Source organism: Amblyomma mixtum, chromosome 1 (assembly GCF_055824585.1).
Source record: "Amblyomma mixtum isolate Tamu chromosome 1, ASM5582458v1, whole genome shotgun sequence".
In the NCBI taxonomy this organism is placed as follows: domain Eukaryota; kingdom Metazoa; phylum Arthropoda; class Arachnida; order Ixodida; family Ixodidae; genus Amblyomma; species Amblyomma mixtum.
The window spans coordinates 178,609,271-178,626,554 of NC_143012.1; the positions used below are offsets into that span (position 1 = coordinate 178,609,271).

At 48.2% G+C, this 17,284-nt stretch overlaps 1 non-coding gene across 1 annotated transcript; it reads right to left on the reverse strand.

Moving 5' to 3' along the window:
- Positions 1-6,734: 6,734 nt before the first annotated feature.
- Positions 6,735-6,805, reverse strand: TRNAG-GCC (transfer RNA glycine (anticodon GCC)). The gene has a single exon. It is a non-coding gene; the product is annotated as a tRNA-Gly (tRNA).
- Between the last annotated feature and the right edge of the window lie 10,479 nt (positions 6,806-17,284).

A 17,284-nucleotide genomic window follows, 5' to 3' on the forward strand; every position in this document is an offset into this window, starting at 1 on the left:
CTTTGGTGGTTCTTAATCAGGTCATCCGTTTTCTGAGGTAGATTGTCCGTATCCTGTCTAACCCTCCACCGCCTACTTTTACAGTGCACTCCGTAATTACTGCTGTGAGATGATCGTTCATTGCCTAAACACTGAGATCGTCGTCCCCGGTTAAAGGCGGATATGGTCAAATATAACTGCGATTTTGAAATGACAGGAACAACACAGGAACGACATCAACACTGGTGCGCGAACTGTCAACTGAAGTTTATTGCAATGGGCACACTTATATACGCTTTTACAAATTTGTGCTTTTACAAGTTTACAAGTTGCGCTATTACAAAAGCACAATCACATATGACCATGTTTTTGACTTGTAAAAGTGTATATGTGTGCACACCGAAATGAACTTCAATTGACGGTTTGCGCACTGGTGTCTGCGTCGTTCCTCTGTTGTTCCTCTCATTTCAAAAGCGCAATTATGCATGACCTTGTTAACAACTAATTAGCCCCTTGGAAACCGTTTCAAAGGCGAATATATCTGTCCTGCAGCTAGGTGCTGATTTTCCTAGTTTCCCTCTTACCGCTAACCCGTTGATCGACTTGTTCGCTACTAGTTTTTTTTTCGTTCCCTTTTCAAGTCAAGGCTAATTCAAGATTTTACCATCCTATGATCGCCACATCGCACCTTTCCTAGGACCTCCATATCCAGCACGATGCCATTGTGAGTGCGCCGTATGAAGTCTATTTCTTTTAAAGCCGAAAGCCTTTAATGCCTCATTGTTGTCGACAGAAGGTTGTCAACAGAGGAGTCACACTTTTTCTAGAGAGACCAGAAAGGAAATCTTTGTGCACGATGTTATTCGAACCACCATCCTTCCGTTGCGCAACCGAGCATGCTAATGGCTACGCTACTTCCTGCCAACGCATATGTAGTTGTTCTTGTCTAGGACGCTGGAGAGTGTTGCAGAAAGGCGTCGGATCAGACGAATGCCTCCCAAACGCCCTCCAGTGTCTCTACCATTTAAGACTCCCAAAAAATTGTGTACTTAATTAACATCTTAACCACACATCAGTGACACAAGCAGCAACACCGCGTTATAAAGGCATTCGTCTCAACGCACTTTAGGTCAACAAAGTGTCCCCCTGAATTTTTTAGTCTGGCTATTGGGACTCTTCGACATCCACTTCTTGTTCTCCAGTTTGTGGAAGAAGGTATTCATGATCTGGAAATTATTTCTGTCTGCGAACTCTGCTAATAAGAGTTGCCTTTTAGTGAGCATTCATACATTTGGAAATAATCGCCTGCATACAAGACAGGGCATATGTGTGTCCCTTTTCGTGTCCTGTCTGGCATCTGCGCAATTATTTCCAAAAATCTAGAGTAACTCCCCTCTACCATTCCTAGAGCCTATGCCATAGTCACCTATTGCCTTGCCTACAGCCTGTTTCTTGCCTGCCTTGGCATTAAAGTCGACCATCAGTACAATGTATTGCGTTTTTACTTTGCTCATTGCAGATTTCACGTCTTCATAGAAGCTTCTGACAACCTGGTCATAATGGCTGAATGTAGGCGCGTACGCCTGTGGCACCTTCAGTTTGTACCTATCTATAGTCTTAATTATGATAACCGCCGCTCTCTGGTTATACTATGCCGGGTGTTTCAAATTATTAAACACATATTTTTCATAGAAAAGTCGTGAGAAATACACCACAATATGGTTTGTGCATGTGCATTCTAGGTATATCTTGTAGAGCTCTATACGTAAACGATTAAGTAGATAAGTTAAAGTAATCAACTTTTTACTTTCGATTTCATCGGGCAAGATTAAGATTATACCATAAAGTTGAAACCTAGAAACATCACACGTAAGGCCAGGTTTAAAATTTTTTTTATTCTCAATGTGTTTCGAAGTATCGAATGTAAAAATACGCAAAATACCCATAAGCTGAAAATTTGTCGAAACTTGGAGAAGAGCACTCAAAGCCGCTGTCCGCCTGTTCCACTCCTGAAGAAACGGCCGGCACAGCCTCTGGAAGAACAAAATGCAGTGTTGCGGCTGTGTTGGTCTCGTGGTCAGCAATCACTGGTTAATCATGGTGAACATGGCTGTCATAGAATATGTCCGATCTCACAGTTGCGCTGTGCTTGGAAGCGGCAAGCGACACAGTAGAAGCGGCAGGTGCCGATGCGGTTGCTAGCACGGGTTATGTGCGTTTGCGGCTATATCGTCCGAAGTACTCGAAGGCCGCCTTTGCTACGAGTGATGCTTTTGTTGGGCTTCTTGATTGTAGGCATGCCGTCATCGTGCTTGAGACGACAAGCTTCGTGCATCGAAAAACAAGATAGATTGGACGGGCTCGGTTCGCCTGTAGGCTGAAGGAAATCGATGAACCACACACGTGAGCAGCCACTCATAGCTATCACTTCACGTCGTCATAGGCGCGGTGGCATGGAATGTTCGTGGCCATGCTGATGCTATAGCTAGAGCCTTGGAGTGTGGTTGCCAGCAGAGAAAAAAAACAATAAAAATAGTGGCAATCACAAATGCCACCTTTCTACATTTATTCTATTTTATAGATACAAATAAGCGCAGTGCATCCCTAACGTTGTTTATTTTATTAGTATTTACTGGTACATGGTAAAAATGTATAACATTTTTTCATGCATTTAACTACCGCAAAGGCCACTAGAGGTCGCACCAGAGGAAAATTCTCTCCAAAGTGCTCATTTCGCATATGTAGTACTGACCATGCTATCCCTCCACAGAAAGTAATTTTCGACTTAGAAGGCGGAAAATTAAACATCTCAAATAATTCGAGGTATCGCCTTGCATTGCGCAACAAAACCTACCACTTGTTCATTATAGACAGGTGCTATGTAGCAATGACAGATTTTCATCGGCAGATGTGGATCTGGCTGTGTCTGAACGGCGACGCAGCTGTCACACATCACATGTGCTCTGCCCACTGTAACTTTTTTCCTCCTTTCTCTAATGCCACGTGTAGCGGCCGAGGACAATGAGCTGCGTTTCTCGAGTAATCTATGTGAGCGGCAGGGTGAGTTGAATGAAGGCTTCGCCGCAACGGTTGCCGTAAAACAAAGAGGCGGGACTACGCTCTTTTTTTTTTCTTTATTGCCTGGCTTTTGCAAACAAAATTGGACAAAACAAACAATCAACAAAACACAATAAACGCTATGTACATACGACTCATGGTAAGCCAGCATGAATCTGGCTTCGTCTAATTAAAATTCAGGCAATGTACAGAGCGGCTCTAATTTTGAGAGCCACTCCGGAGGGTCCGCAGCGGCCTTCTGAATGGCCAGAAACATGTCCATATTTTCGCGAAAGTAAATCCTGGCAGGTCTTGCGTCTCGGTCGCAATGATAGCCTGGCATTCTGGAGCGCCATATACAGTGGAGGCCTGTCAGCATTATTAAGTCGAAAGGCACCCCATCCTCATTTTCAACAGATAAGTACCGAATGCCGTACGGGTCTAGGGAAATTCTTTCTTTAAGGTTCGCTGCAACACATCCCAAAAATAAACCCCTTCCCAACAGTGTAAAAAAACATGGTCTATTGTTTCCGGCTTCCTGCAAATAAAACAGTGAGATCCCCAGGGTAAAAATAATTCCTTTCCCTCTAAAAATTTTTTAACCGGTAAGGTTCCGGTGTGCAGCTTAAAAAAGAAGGTTTTTGTTCCTGGCGGCACCTGCATTTTTTTCACTCTCTTTAAAACATCTTTGCCTGGGCCTCCCCTGTACAAGGCCCTGTACAAGGGCACGGGGAAAACTATATCACACAAAGCACGGTACAGCTTCTTTCGTTTCACAGTGGACAGAAAGTCATTCGAAAACCGCGCAGAAAGAAACCTTACACTGGCAACGATTTCCTGGTAAAAACCGCTGACCCTACTGTAAACCTCAGCAGTTCCGACTACGTACTGCGGCAGCAGGCGCCGCAGCCTAACTTGGCATACGGTGCGCAAAAACGGGTCTCTTGTGTCCCGAAAAAACAAGAAACGATTCACCAGCTGCTGAAGAAACAAATGGCCCAGTCACAGCCCACCTTCCTGTACCCGTCTGAACAGGTTGGCCCGGCTACAGCGCTCCCAGTCAGACGACCAGATGAAGACGGCGAAAATTCTGTGCAGCTTTTGAATGCTTAACCGTGAACAGTGCAACACCTGCATGACGTACCAGAGCCTGCTGATGAAGAAGAGGTTGCAAACAGTGGCTCTGGCAAAAATTGACAATGTCGTCCCTTTCCACTTATCAGCTCTCTCCCGTATCTCTTTGACCTGCCCTGCCCAATACTGTTCGCTATCACGGTACGCATCGAGCGGAACGCCCAAGTACTTATCTGGTGTCGTCGTCCAAGGCACACTGGCGAACCGTTCAGGCGTAGACGCCCACCCGCCATGCCACAGCCCGAGGCACTTCGACCAGTTAACCACGCTTCCCGTAGCTTGGCTGAAATCGCGAACACATTTAACTGCCTCGCTTATGCCTCCCTCGTCCACGGCAAACACTGCAATCTCATCAGCGTACGCTAAGAGCTTAACTTCGGCTGCTTGCAAACTGAATCCGTTTATACTCCTGTTTTTCAGTATCTTCAAACAAAGAGTCTCCACATAAATACAATATAAAAGGGGGCTGAGGGGACAGCCTTGGCGCACCGAACGCTGCACGCTGATGAGGGCCCCCAAACTCTTGTTAACGATCAATCTCGTCGTGCAGTTCCGGTATGCCAGGGCCACCCCCTCGCGGATAACAGAACCTACATTAACGTGGCCTAATACTGCAAACAAAAGTTCGTGGGCGACGCAGTCAAATGCCTTTTCTAAATCGATCTGGAGAATTGCCACCTGGCCACTAGCGTCATCACAGCAGTCTAAGACACTGCGCGCAACGTGAATATTTGTAAAAATAGACCGCCCTTTAATCCCGCAGGTCTGACGCGGACCAACTAAGTAATGAATCACGGTCTGCAACCTTCGCGCCAGAACCTTCATGTAAATTTTGTACTCGACGTTCGTGAGTGCTATCGGTCAGTATGCTGTTACCAAACGTAATCTGTCTATGTCGTCCGTTTTGGGAATCAGCACAGTATGGGACGAACCATAGTATGGAGGCAGTGCTTTTATTTTAAAGGCTTCATTAAAGATAACCGGGCCGCCGCGGTGGCTCAGCGGTTACGGTGCTCGGCTGCTTTCCCGAAAGACGCGGGTTCGATCCCGGCCGCTGCGGCTAGAATTTCTTTGGAGGAGAAATTCTAGAGGCCCGTGTACTGTGCGATGTCAGTGCACGTTAAAGAACCCCAGGTGGTCGAAATTTCCGGAGCCCTCCACTAAGGCGTCTCTCATAGCCTTAGTCGCTTTGGGACGTTAAACCCCATAAACCAACCATAAACCATCATTAAAGATAACCTTCAAGACCGGGGAAATTACAAGTTTAAATTCTTTGTAGAACCCGTCGGGTCCAGGCGACTTACCTGGGTTCAAACTGTCTAGTTTGAACCCCGTAGCTCGAACCCAGTTTGTAGTGGGAACTCACTAAAGAAACTTTAAAATTAAAAGCCATAGAAAGAGCCACCTGTATACGTCATGTGGAAAAAAAAAAGAGGAAATGGAGCTAAAGGCACTGCTTCAGAAGATGATAAAACAGGAATGCCGAGCGCCTGGTAAATGGATTGAAGACATAAGAAAAACCAAACAAAAGCTAGAGCTTATCGAAGAAGAACGTTATCGGGGAGCATTGGTGAGGGCAAGGGCAGAAGACATGGGTGCAGGCGAAGCGCCAACGAAACGAGCGCTTGGTTTAGAAAAGGCCCATGCCGAAAGAAATCACATTAACGAAATGGAATGGGGAGGTGTTTTAAAAACGGACATCGACCACATCAAAGCAGCTTTTTTCGAGCATTACCAGGCGCTCTTCGCATCGCATCCGGTGGATGCTATCACATTTAAGGAGGCGTTTCTAGCCGAGATGCCGCGTCTGGACGACGAAACTAAAGACAGATTAGAGCAGTAGATAACTCAAGGGGAAGTTGAGCAGGCGGGCCTCCGCTCGGCGCCAGAGTGACCCAAATAAAGACCGGAGTTTCGCAAGAGGCCTCGCTATGTGTAGAATGCGCTTGACCGCTTCTTTCCGTCGGCGTCGGTGGTTCAGTGGTAGAATACTCGCCTGCCACGTGGGTGGCCCGGGTTCGATTCCCGGCCAACGCATTGGTTTTTGTATTTTCTATATTGCCTGTGCTGCTTCTTTGGAGCGAAAGTTTTAATTTAAGCTCCGTCCGCACTAACGCTTGGCTGTGTTTTGAACTAAGACACGCATATACCGTTTGTCATCATATCTGGAGAGGAGACGAGAAAAACTTTTCTTTGTCTGTTTTCGTGTCCCCCTTGCTGAGCTCCTCAGCACAGGACACAAAAACAGTGAAAAAAAAGTTTTCCTCGCCTCCTCTCCAGATATGATGACAAACGGTATATGCGTGTCTTAGTTCAAAACATAGCCAGAAAAATTTTTTTTCCTCTGTTTTTGTGTTTTTTTCTCCAGCCCTTGATGGGCCCCTCAGCGGAGGACACAAAAACAGATAAAAAAAGTTTTTCTCGCCTCCTCTTGAGATATGATGAAAAAAGGTATATGTGTGCCTTAGTTCAAAACACGGGCATGCGTGAGTGCGGGTGGAACTTAATTTAAATCTTTCGCCGGAAAGAGGCAGCAGCACGAATTCAAAAAATATAAAAAGCAATGCGTCGGCCGGGAATCGAACCCGGGCCACCCGCGTGGCAGGCGAGTATTCTACCACTGAACCACCGACGCCGACGGAAAGGAGCGGTCAAGCGCATTCTACACATAGCGAGGCCTGTTGCGAAATATCCGCTCTTTATGTGGGTCACTGCGGCGGCGAGCGCCTGGTGAGGGAGTCCCGCCTCGTTGTTTTGCGGCAGCAACACGAATACGCCTATATGGGAGTAAAAATGGAATAAGCTGTCCTCTGGAGCACTCCCTTTCACAAAAAGGGAGAACGGCAGAGGACAGCCTACTTCTTTACTCATTTCTGCTTAGAGTGTAGATGTGAGAACAAGCTAATATTTGCGCGCCTCTCGCTGCGATAATCAAGTCACGTTCACGAACGGTGCGCCCGAAAGTGCATTCCACTATGAGTGAGTGGGTATATCAATAACACTTCAGCAGCATAAGAATATAGGTTACACCAACATATCCCAGACCTGCTAAAGCAATATTGGGCTGCGCCAACTGGCAGCGAATATGCACAGCACGTCGTACCTGCATGATAGCGTGCGTGAAAACGGGTAAACGGTAGTACCGTACGAACATACACCACTCGCACCAAGGAAAAGAAATAAACATCAACATGCATGACAGTGTCGTTGTCCAGTGACATTGAAATATGGCGCGACAAGCTTTCTATTTCGCAGTGCACTAAACTATGACACCGCAATTATTTATTTATTTATCCATTCATTTATTCATGGACATTGTGATCTTGTACACAAGATCATAGCAGGTGGGAAGCAGTGTGTTAAGAAACAAAAATACAGACACATACAAAGAAAACAAAATTGCGCATAGAAAATCAGCAAGAAAGTAACGCGGCAAATTCATCAACAACAATCATTTAGAGTGCTCTTCGAACAAATGCAATGATGTCTGCCTGACAACACCATCAGTTAGGTTATTCCAATCAGTGATAGTTCTTGGGAAAAAAAAGTATATTTAAATTTTAAAACAATTAACTCGCGAATTTAATGGTGTTATGGAAAGAGAATGGCGATTTCTAGTTTGGTACCCCAAGGAATAGGTAAGGTTATTAGAGGTGTCAACAATGGAATTATTATTTATTCATTGAAAGAAAACGCTTAAGCGACATAGGCGATTTCTGTTAGGAATAGAGGGTAAGCCGCTTTTTTTGAGGAGGTCACTGACTGATGCTTGCCCGCAAGTGTTATGTAGAAACCTTACTGTTTTCTTTTGGATTTTTCAAATTTACTTATGTATGCCTTCGTAAAAGGGTCCCAGGTAATTACTGCACATTCTAAGATTGGTATAATAAGAGTGTTGTAGGCAATGAGGCGTGTAAAAGGGGTCGCTAACTTAAGTGATCGTCGCAAGAAAAAAAGCTTTCGGGGAGCGATTGCTGAAACACAGTCGACATGCTTGGCTCAAGAGATGTTCTCAAAAATTCATAGGCCTAGATACTTATACTCTGTAACTTCATGAAGAAAATTATTATTAGCAGTGTAGTGATATATTCGAGGATTCTTTTAGGTGTTATTCTCATAAATACTTTTTTTTTTCCAAATTAATTGATATTTGCCACTTCTCACACCAAGAAACTATTTATGCAAAATCATTATTCAGCCTAATTTGATCATCATACGAACTTATTTTCTCACACAGCACGCATATAATAGCTATTACAGTCAATTTATGTCGCACTCATACCCGCTTTTGATCATTAAAAGTGGGAAGCACGGGGGATGTAAACAGTACAAAATACCAAGTAAAAAACTAAATTCATGCAAGTAATTGCTTTGGAGTTCATGTGAAAACTTAAGGGAATAATTACCAATTTATTTTTGATAATTATCTACGCGGCATTGGGTGACGAGTGCGTTCTTTTAATGTGCTTACCTGGAAGCTACAGGTGGCTTCCTCATTCCTGAGCAAGTTTCTCACCATAATGAGATGCGCGGCTGCTCGTTGTGAAACAAGGTTTTCCGGCAATCATCTTCCAGGACAGATTCACGTATTTTTCCCGGCACTGAGAGGACCGTCTGTACACCAGTCAGTGCTAAAAGTCGTATTCTCGACTCCATAGAGAGATAAAACTACTCGCTGTTTAGACTAAGAACCGGAGATGCCTGCCGAGCATCTGATGCGAGGAATGATTAATAGAGTCCCGGCATTACAGCTTTGATGTTCAGGCCGAGCCGTGAACCACGAAGGCCTAATCGATCTTTGTTTGTTTGTTTGTTTATTGATACTGTTAACCCTATTGAAGGGTCATTACAGGAGTGGTAGGAAAAAAAAAGAAAGCAAAAATACCAACAAATCTGTCATCAAGCGCATTGTACGCGTAACAAGCCATTAAATAGCCCAATAGCCCGCGTTAAATCCGTCAGGTGCGGGATCCCTCCACTTTTATTAAGAATGCGAAAGCATTACTAGACCCATTACGAGAAAAACGGCGGCGTGTGTATGTAGTTAGTGTGTGTACTCGCAGATGACAGAGAAAATCTCAGCGATGGCAAGAAAACTAGGGTGACGTCCACAAGCTGCGGTAATAAGCACACAGCAAACCGAGAATCGCCATTTAAAAAAATCATATACTTGTCGCTTTCTGGCCGATCATTGTGCCCCCACATGGCGAACTCAATGTTGCGCTAGGTGTCCCGACTAGATTCCTAAAAAATAGCGAGAAAACGCTTGTCGCACGGCGTTCGCGGTGGTGTCCTGCGATTTCTCGTTGCATACAGCTTACATATGCTACTCAGGTTGGAGGCTAGCTTGTGACACCAATTCGAATCGACGACATATGCACTTTCAACTGCATGCCTTCCCAGACTCTTTACCTCCTCCCTTAAGGCGTGGTTGAGGTGTCCTTGTAAACAGTTACTGAGCAATTTCCTTCCCTTGGACCCACTTTCTTGTGAAATTTTGAGTCAACCGTTCGTCGTTCACCGTTCCGCGCGGTGTCATACGATCTCTCGCCGTTTGATTAATAATTTGGATTTTGACGAAAGGAAATTGCGCAGTATCTGTCTCACATATCTCGGCGGACACCTGAACAGCGCCGTAAGCCAAGGGAGGAAGGTGGAAGTGAAAGAAGAGAGAAAGATTTGCCGTTGTGGAGTCTCCGGAATAATTTCGACCACCTGGGGATCTTTAAAGTGCACTGACAACGCACAGCACACGGGCGCCTCTTGCGTTTCGCCTTCATCGAAACGCGGCCGCCGCGGTCGGGTTCGACCCCGGGTACTCCGGCTCGGTAGACGAGCCAAGTCGAAATCAAGAGGAAGAAATGGGCTTGGGCAGCGCAGAAGGCAAGATAACCGCTGGTCTTTAAGGGTAACGGAATGAATTCCAAGAGAAGGCAAGCGTAGCAGGGGGCGGCACAAAATTAGGCGGGCGGATGAGATTAAGAAGTTTGCAAGGATACGGTGGACGCAACTCGCAAAGGACAGGGTTAATTTGAGGAACATGGGAGAGGCATTTGCCCTACAGTGGGCGTAGACAGGCTGGTGATGACGATGAAGCTTTCTTTACTCATGGAAGTTGCCTGGTGGACACTTACCACTCCGTTCTGCGTTATTATGTGGTAGCCTTACAACTGAATGACCAGCTCTGAACTAACTCGTGGTGCGAGGTGACGGCTTTCTCTTTTTTCACCAGCCTTCGTGTAGTGCTGCCGACCTTTCATTTTGATGCATCTCTAGTTTTGGAAAATATGCTATTGACTCTTACTAAAAATCATGGCAAAATTTTCGAGACGATACTGAGGAAACGTTTCGGTCACCACTGACAAGAAGAGTAAAAAATGGCTGCCTGCTTAAGATTCATGCAGTCTCTACCATCTAGCGCAGGAGTTCCCAGATCTTTTGTCAGTACTGGCGTTGGGTCCGAATCTTCCCGCGGCCCCCCCTGATTTTAAGCACTGCACCTATGATAGAGTGAAGAAGAAAGCACAAAATCGATAGGCCTACTGGCCTGATCTCTACAAGATATAGCGTCACACTGTACACTGCCTTCGGAAATCGCATTCGGTGCCATAGGACTTGCAAAGGTGCCAGAAAATAGTGCTAAGTAGCGGAGTCTCAACTTCAGAGCTATTATGAAATCTTAATAGAAGGGGGCAGGTTCCTGCCAACACAACAGTTTTCGATATGTGCCAAGGTGAAGTTCAAGACGTCTTAAATTTTTTGTCAGTCATAGAGCACATAGAGGCATGTGTGGTTCTGCGTGAATTTGCCAAATCTGTATTTTTCATGTGCATCCAATAAGTGTCAAATAGACCTGACAGTGGTGGTTTCAGGATTTTATTATTGGGATTACTATGGCTGCTTTCCACTCTTCCGACAGTTTGACTTCTTATGATGTACGAGTGAAAAATAATGATAATGATACCACACAGCCAACAACCTTAGCAGTGACTAGAGCCACCTGGTTGAATCTGCAACGGCAGCTTCCTCGTAGCCGGGAGGCAACCAGGCTTTATTCTACCGGCAATTTCCTCCAGATCCTGTTCACTTGGTATACTTTTCCTTACTGTAAATGTTTGGTAAATTTGTACCATTTCCTTAAAACCTGGCGTTGAAAGTCAGTTTAACACAGCACACCTCCCTCGAAGGCTCCGATTATGCACTTCAAGCTGAAACGAACCATTCAAACACCGGCATGATCCGCTCCGAGTGGTGAAGGACCACCAACTGCATTAATACTCACGCCAATTGCACCTGCCGTGGGTTACAGCTTCGTTGCAGTTCTCGCAAGACAAAGAGGCGGGTGTCCGCAGTACAGAAGCGCCCACTTGCCGCCGTGTGACCCACAAAGCAGGGGAATTCCGTAGGAACACTCGCTGCGCACTCATTGCGCCCGGCGAACTGGACCGTGGGCGACGACGGCTCAGTGGTAGACTAGTACTTTCCCGCAGCGCGGGTGGCCCTGGTTCAATTCCCGGGTGATGCAGGTATTTTTTAAAGTAATTTATTCTCTTCTAAACGCATTTCTGCCAGAACACATGCATTGCAGTTAGTGCAATCCTTTAAGGATGCTCCTGTTTCCATCTTTCCCTTGATAGAGGAATATGCTTAAAGAATTGCTCAGAGAGATGCTAGCCTTTCGCTAGAAGAGGCAGTGCTGTACACAGCCGGGGCCGCAACTATTCCACCGCGCTTATGAAAAATACTGCAGCCAGCCACTTGGGTCACCACAAACTCAAGAACATATTCTGAGCGATCAGAAGACCTATTGGCTGTTTACATTCCTTCCATACGTGCTCTAGGCTCTCGATGTTCAAGACATGGCGGCTCATTGGGCTCCCCAGTGCACCTGGGTAATTGGAAGGGGGGGGGTGGGCAGTTAATTTGTGACGTCACGACTGCGTGCGTTTTTGATGCCGATTATCAAGCATTTTCCCGGGTTCGCGAAGTCCCTGTCTGGCTTGAGGATTGTTGCCTTTCAGCGGACGCCAACCTTTGCCGCTCAAATGTGCGCGGGTCCCCGCAATCGGTGTGCAGCCGTCTCCCCACGAAAGCGGCTAGCAAAAAAGGCGGCACAAAAAAACCAGCAATCCTTCAGGAGAGAGGCTGAGCTGAGCATAAGGAACTGTTTTGTGAGCACTGCTACAGCGACAGCAACAAGGCTTGCAAATTCGCGCAAACATTGCAGACCCCGTTATAACACCGAGCGCAGTAAGCGTGCTGCAATAAAATTACGAAATTTAATGAAGGATTTGCTTATAAGCCAAAGCATTTAAGTATCTAATGCAGTTTCCTTGGTCCGCAAAATATTGGTTTAATCATTTTACACCAGGGCTGTTCGGCACCACTACACCTTGGCTTGCTGCCATCGCTGTAGACCGGGTTTGAGTCTCTTCTTTGCACAGGTTTTAACGCGACAGCGTTAACGGCCCCGTGTTGCAGAAAAGCCGGTGTCGTTGGCGTTGGCCGTGAGCGAAAAATTCCAGAAGCCCGCTACTTTTCCTCTGCGCTCGGCGCGCACGTAGCGCCATCAGACGGCTCCAGCTAAAACCTCGACCACGCAATGTACGCACTGCCCCAAGAGATAGCGCACGACGGCAGCGCCTCCTATTGCCTCCCGCTCGTCACGTTCGGGCGCAGTGGGGCCGTGCGGGGAGGCGGGGACGCAAGAATCACGCGGTGAGCGGCGAACAACGCAGCGCACATCCGAGGCGCGTTCACCACGAAGCTTGCGGCTTGCTGCCGGTTCGTTCAGGAAGCTATGCTGGCGTTTATGGCATCGGGTTTGTTGAGAGGTCTCCACGCATACAAGATGCGGAACACGGGCCATACACCATCGGCTCGAGGGGCGCACCACAAGCCGCGGTCCTGTCTCTCCTGCTCTTCAATTTGGCAATGCTTCATCTTCCCTCCAAATTGTCTTCTTTACCCGGGATACATCACGCTCTTTATGCGGATGACGTTACAATCTGGGCCACGCAAGGTAACCGGGGCTACTAGGATTCCTGCCTGCAAGCAGCGGCGACCCTAGTCGACGACTCCACGGCCTACTGCGAACTCCAGTGCGCCCCAGCTAAATCAGAATTTGTGCACGTACGCCCCTGCCTTCCGGGAACCAACTCGGCTTCGCATCAGCCTCCCCTCGGGACTGATCCGGGAGGCCAAGGAGATCCGCGTCCTTGGCCTCTTCATGTACCATCAACGTAGGGTCCACACCACCCTAGCCAAATTTCGCATGGTGGGAGACCAGGTGAGCCGCATGGTCTGCCGGTTCTCCAATAAGCAAGGATGCACTGCAGCTTGCCCATGCTTTCATAACGAATAGAATCCTCTACTCAACCCCTTGAACCTGCGCAAACACGATGATGACCAACTGGAGGTCATCCACCGGAAAGTCATCAAGCGAGCACAGATAATACAGGACAGGCACCATGCTCTCACATAAAGCCATGCTCTTTGTGACAGCCAAACAATTTCCGATACAATCCATGGCTGAAGGAACTAGGAGTTGAGTTGTTTGATGCTACAGGTGGAATTAGCCTTGCTTATTCTGCCGGAAATTGCTCCACCGTTGCGTCACTTATATGTTAATGTCCTAAAACCGGTCAGATGTACCCCGCTATGCACAAAGACGCTTATAATAGAACATAGGCCACTCCCGCAGTCACCATCTATGCACACATTCGCTCGCAGCACAACAGCATCTACTCCAGAAGTCACCATCAGTAAAGTTTCACAGGTTCTTTCGTCTTCCTTATTGCACCAGCGGTGCCCCGCCAGAGACGGTTGGGTTAACTCGAAGAGTGAAGCTCTTCGCACCAGGGGTGCCCCGTCAGAGACGGTCTCTCGATGAGTACAGACGCAGGGGTGAAAAAGGCAATAACTGAAGATTTATATACAAATATACACAGAATATACAAGTTCAGGCACAACGGCAAAAAGACAAACAACAAAAAGGGTGGAACTGGCTAATACTAGGGGAGGCCCCTACTCGGCGTTGCCGAAGATGCGTAGCATCTCACCTTAGCGCAGAACCCCGCTTCCGGCTCCGGGGCCCAGTTTTAAAGACTTAAAGGCCCGGCCCACATTTGGTGGCTTCCAATCATGTTACGATGTTCACATGATTGGTTTATCGAGAGCCTGGCCAGCCCTCCAGCTTCCGTAGGGCAAAACGCCCTTTCCACAAACCCAAACGCACGGTCGTGTCAAATGAAAATAAACACAAATATACATTCGTGCTCGGTACCGTGTGTCGGGTGGACACCCGTACTTCCCGGCGCGTTCGCGAGCGGCCGCGTTCCAAGAAAGGAGACGCTCCGCTTTGAGTGCCCCCAGCCGCGTTCCGATGACCCCCGCGAACGCTACCGATACCTTACACGCCCTTCCCAAGATTCTACAAAGGGCTCAAATGGCACTTTTAGAATTACAAACAAAAGGGATCGGTGTCTGACACGAAACTACCCTTCGGGTGACATAACATAAACAAAACGTACACATTCAAATGCGCGTTTCACACCTGTAAAACCAGCACATTCACCGAAGTCCAAGCTGTCGCGCTGCGACCAGTTGCACCAACAGAACCAAAAACAACACTGTACACGGGCACCAACACAACATTACTCAAAATGCACACTTAAATACACCCAGTGGCATGCCTGCCGTGCGCCGTAACACAGCGTCCAAGTTGGTGCGTTGCACCCAGTTCATCACCACCAAGTAGACACCCTCGTCCTGCTCGCGAACGGGCACACGCACACACACAGACACTCGCAACTTGAGCGTTCAGTAGCACTCGCACGACGTCCGTAAGTGGCCACGTGAGCCTCCTTAGTCGCACCGAGCGTCCTTGTGTGCGTTCGAGCCACTACGCGTCTCAACACAATTAACGCCTAACTGCCACTCGGCTCATTAGGCTGGTGTCACAGCAGGGCAAGAATTCAAAAATTGCTACCCTCCAGGATCGAAAACAACGTCCTGATCCTCGATAAGTCCAAATCTTTGACCCCACGACGCACCTGAGAGCCCGCTCTCTCTGGCGCGCCGGTACGACACGCGTGGTGCGTAAAGAGCATAGCCTCTGGCCCGTCCAAATATAGCAGTACAGTCAGTCTTGCTACACTTGATATGCCGACCTCTAGCACGGAACATACTGTTCCTCGCGTCGACTTTCAGCGTGAAAGCCACGCACCTGCCTCCTGCCACTCCACCTCGCCCGGGGCCATCTGCACCTTTAATGCACGAGCAAACTTTGAAACCGTCGCTCCGTGCTTGATCAGCACCCGCTGGCCCCGTGGCATAGTCTGACTCCGAGGCTCCATGAGCTCCCTGACAGTCACTTGACCCGGGCTTGCCTTGCGGCAAGTCGCCACTCATTTCCGGGTCCTCAACTGACCTGGTCGGGCACACACCGGGTGCGTTCAACAACTGCGCGGCGTTCTGCCCGGTCGGCCCAACAGGCCCACCTCCGCTCTTTGCCTCGGATGAAGGGCTCTTGCCACCAGAAACGATACGGGGCACTTCATGCCCCATACCCGACACAGTGTGCGGCTGCGGCAACGCCAGATTTTCACTGGCTGTTACTAGCTCCGCGTCAGAGGTCACAATCTTAGTCATAGAGCCTACAGGAATTCCACCGCTGTCCTGTTTGTTATCGGACACCTTGGTCACGATTGGCCCTAGATCACTAGAATTGGGCTGCTCCTGTTCTTTGCTAGCCGCCCGCGGTGGCGGAAAAGCTGTGGTATTTCCGCGTCCTTCAGGAATCCTGTTATCACTTCCTGAACCTATCGCGGCGTTTCCTAAGAAAGATGCGTTCCCACATACCGGCTGATTGCTTTCAGCGTCCTCACTGCTTTTTTCCTGACCTGTGCATGACAAGCATAATCCTTTGTCTTCCAGCACAGGCTGCCTCACCTCTCGGGACTCGGAGCAGTTCTCCCTGGTTAGTTCACTAGCTTTCCTAGACGCCTTGAGCTCAGCGAGCTCCAGCGCTAGCTGCTGGCGCTTTGCTTCTAATTCATCCAAGACGCACTTAACATCCTGAGGTTTCTCCTCGCACAGCGGCGTCTTTCCTCTATTCACTTTCGCAAGTTCAGCCTGAAAGTACGCTAAGCGCGCCTTCGCTAATTCCACTCGGTACCTCACGTCGAGTGAGGGCCGGCATGGATAGCCCTCCATACCGCCGTCTGTACTCCTCAACTGTCCTACCGGCTCAAACACATGCACAGGGACGCTAACAATGCGACGAAGGAAACTCACAGTTTCGATGCGTCGATCCGCATTGCCAGCTCCTTGGCGTCGCAGTCCACCGCCACTTTCACCGGACGCTGCGATGAGCTGTCGCACGCCGTTGGTCCTGTGCACGTTGTCACTTGCTGCGACCCGCCGGTGACCGTCAAGTCCTCGACGCGCTGCTTTCCTTCACCGGACGCAGTCTCGCGTCGCTGGTCCGCTGCCGTGGTCCTTGCGTCCTTGCCGCCGTCTCTCCGCAGGTCCTTTCTCGAACGCTGCTGTTGCCTGACCGTCGCCTTTCTCCCTGCGTTCAATCTTCTTCCTGCGCCGTCTTCCGATGGCCGCAGGATCCTCGTCGACTGCGCCAGTAAAGATCACAGGTTGTTCTACTTCTTTGCACCAGAGGTGCACCGCTAGAGACGGGTTTGTTCCAACTGGAAGACTGAAGGTTGATCTCTGCACCAGGGGTGCCCCGTCAGAGACGGTCTCACGAGGAGCTGAGACGCAGGGGTAAGGCAAATACTTGAAGATTTATATACAAATATACACAGAATATACAAGTTCAGGCACAACGGCAAAAAGACAAACAACAGAAAGGGTGGAACTGGCTAATACTAGGGGAGGCCCCTATACACATATTCACTCGCAGTAGAACATAGACTATTGCAGAGTCATCATCCATGCACACATTCACTCACAGAATGACATAGACCACTTGAGAAGGTACCATCTGCGCGCACATTAAATCACAGAATACCATAGACCGTCCCTGCTGTCACTATTTAGAGTAAATATAGAGTAAAGCCTCTGTTGTGCAGATTCTCCACCAAGCGTAGAAAGCTTA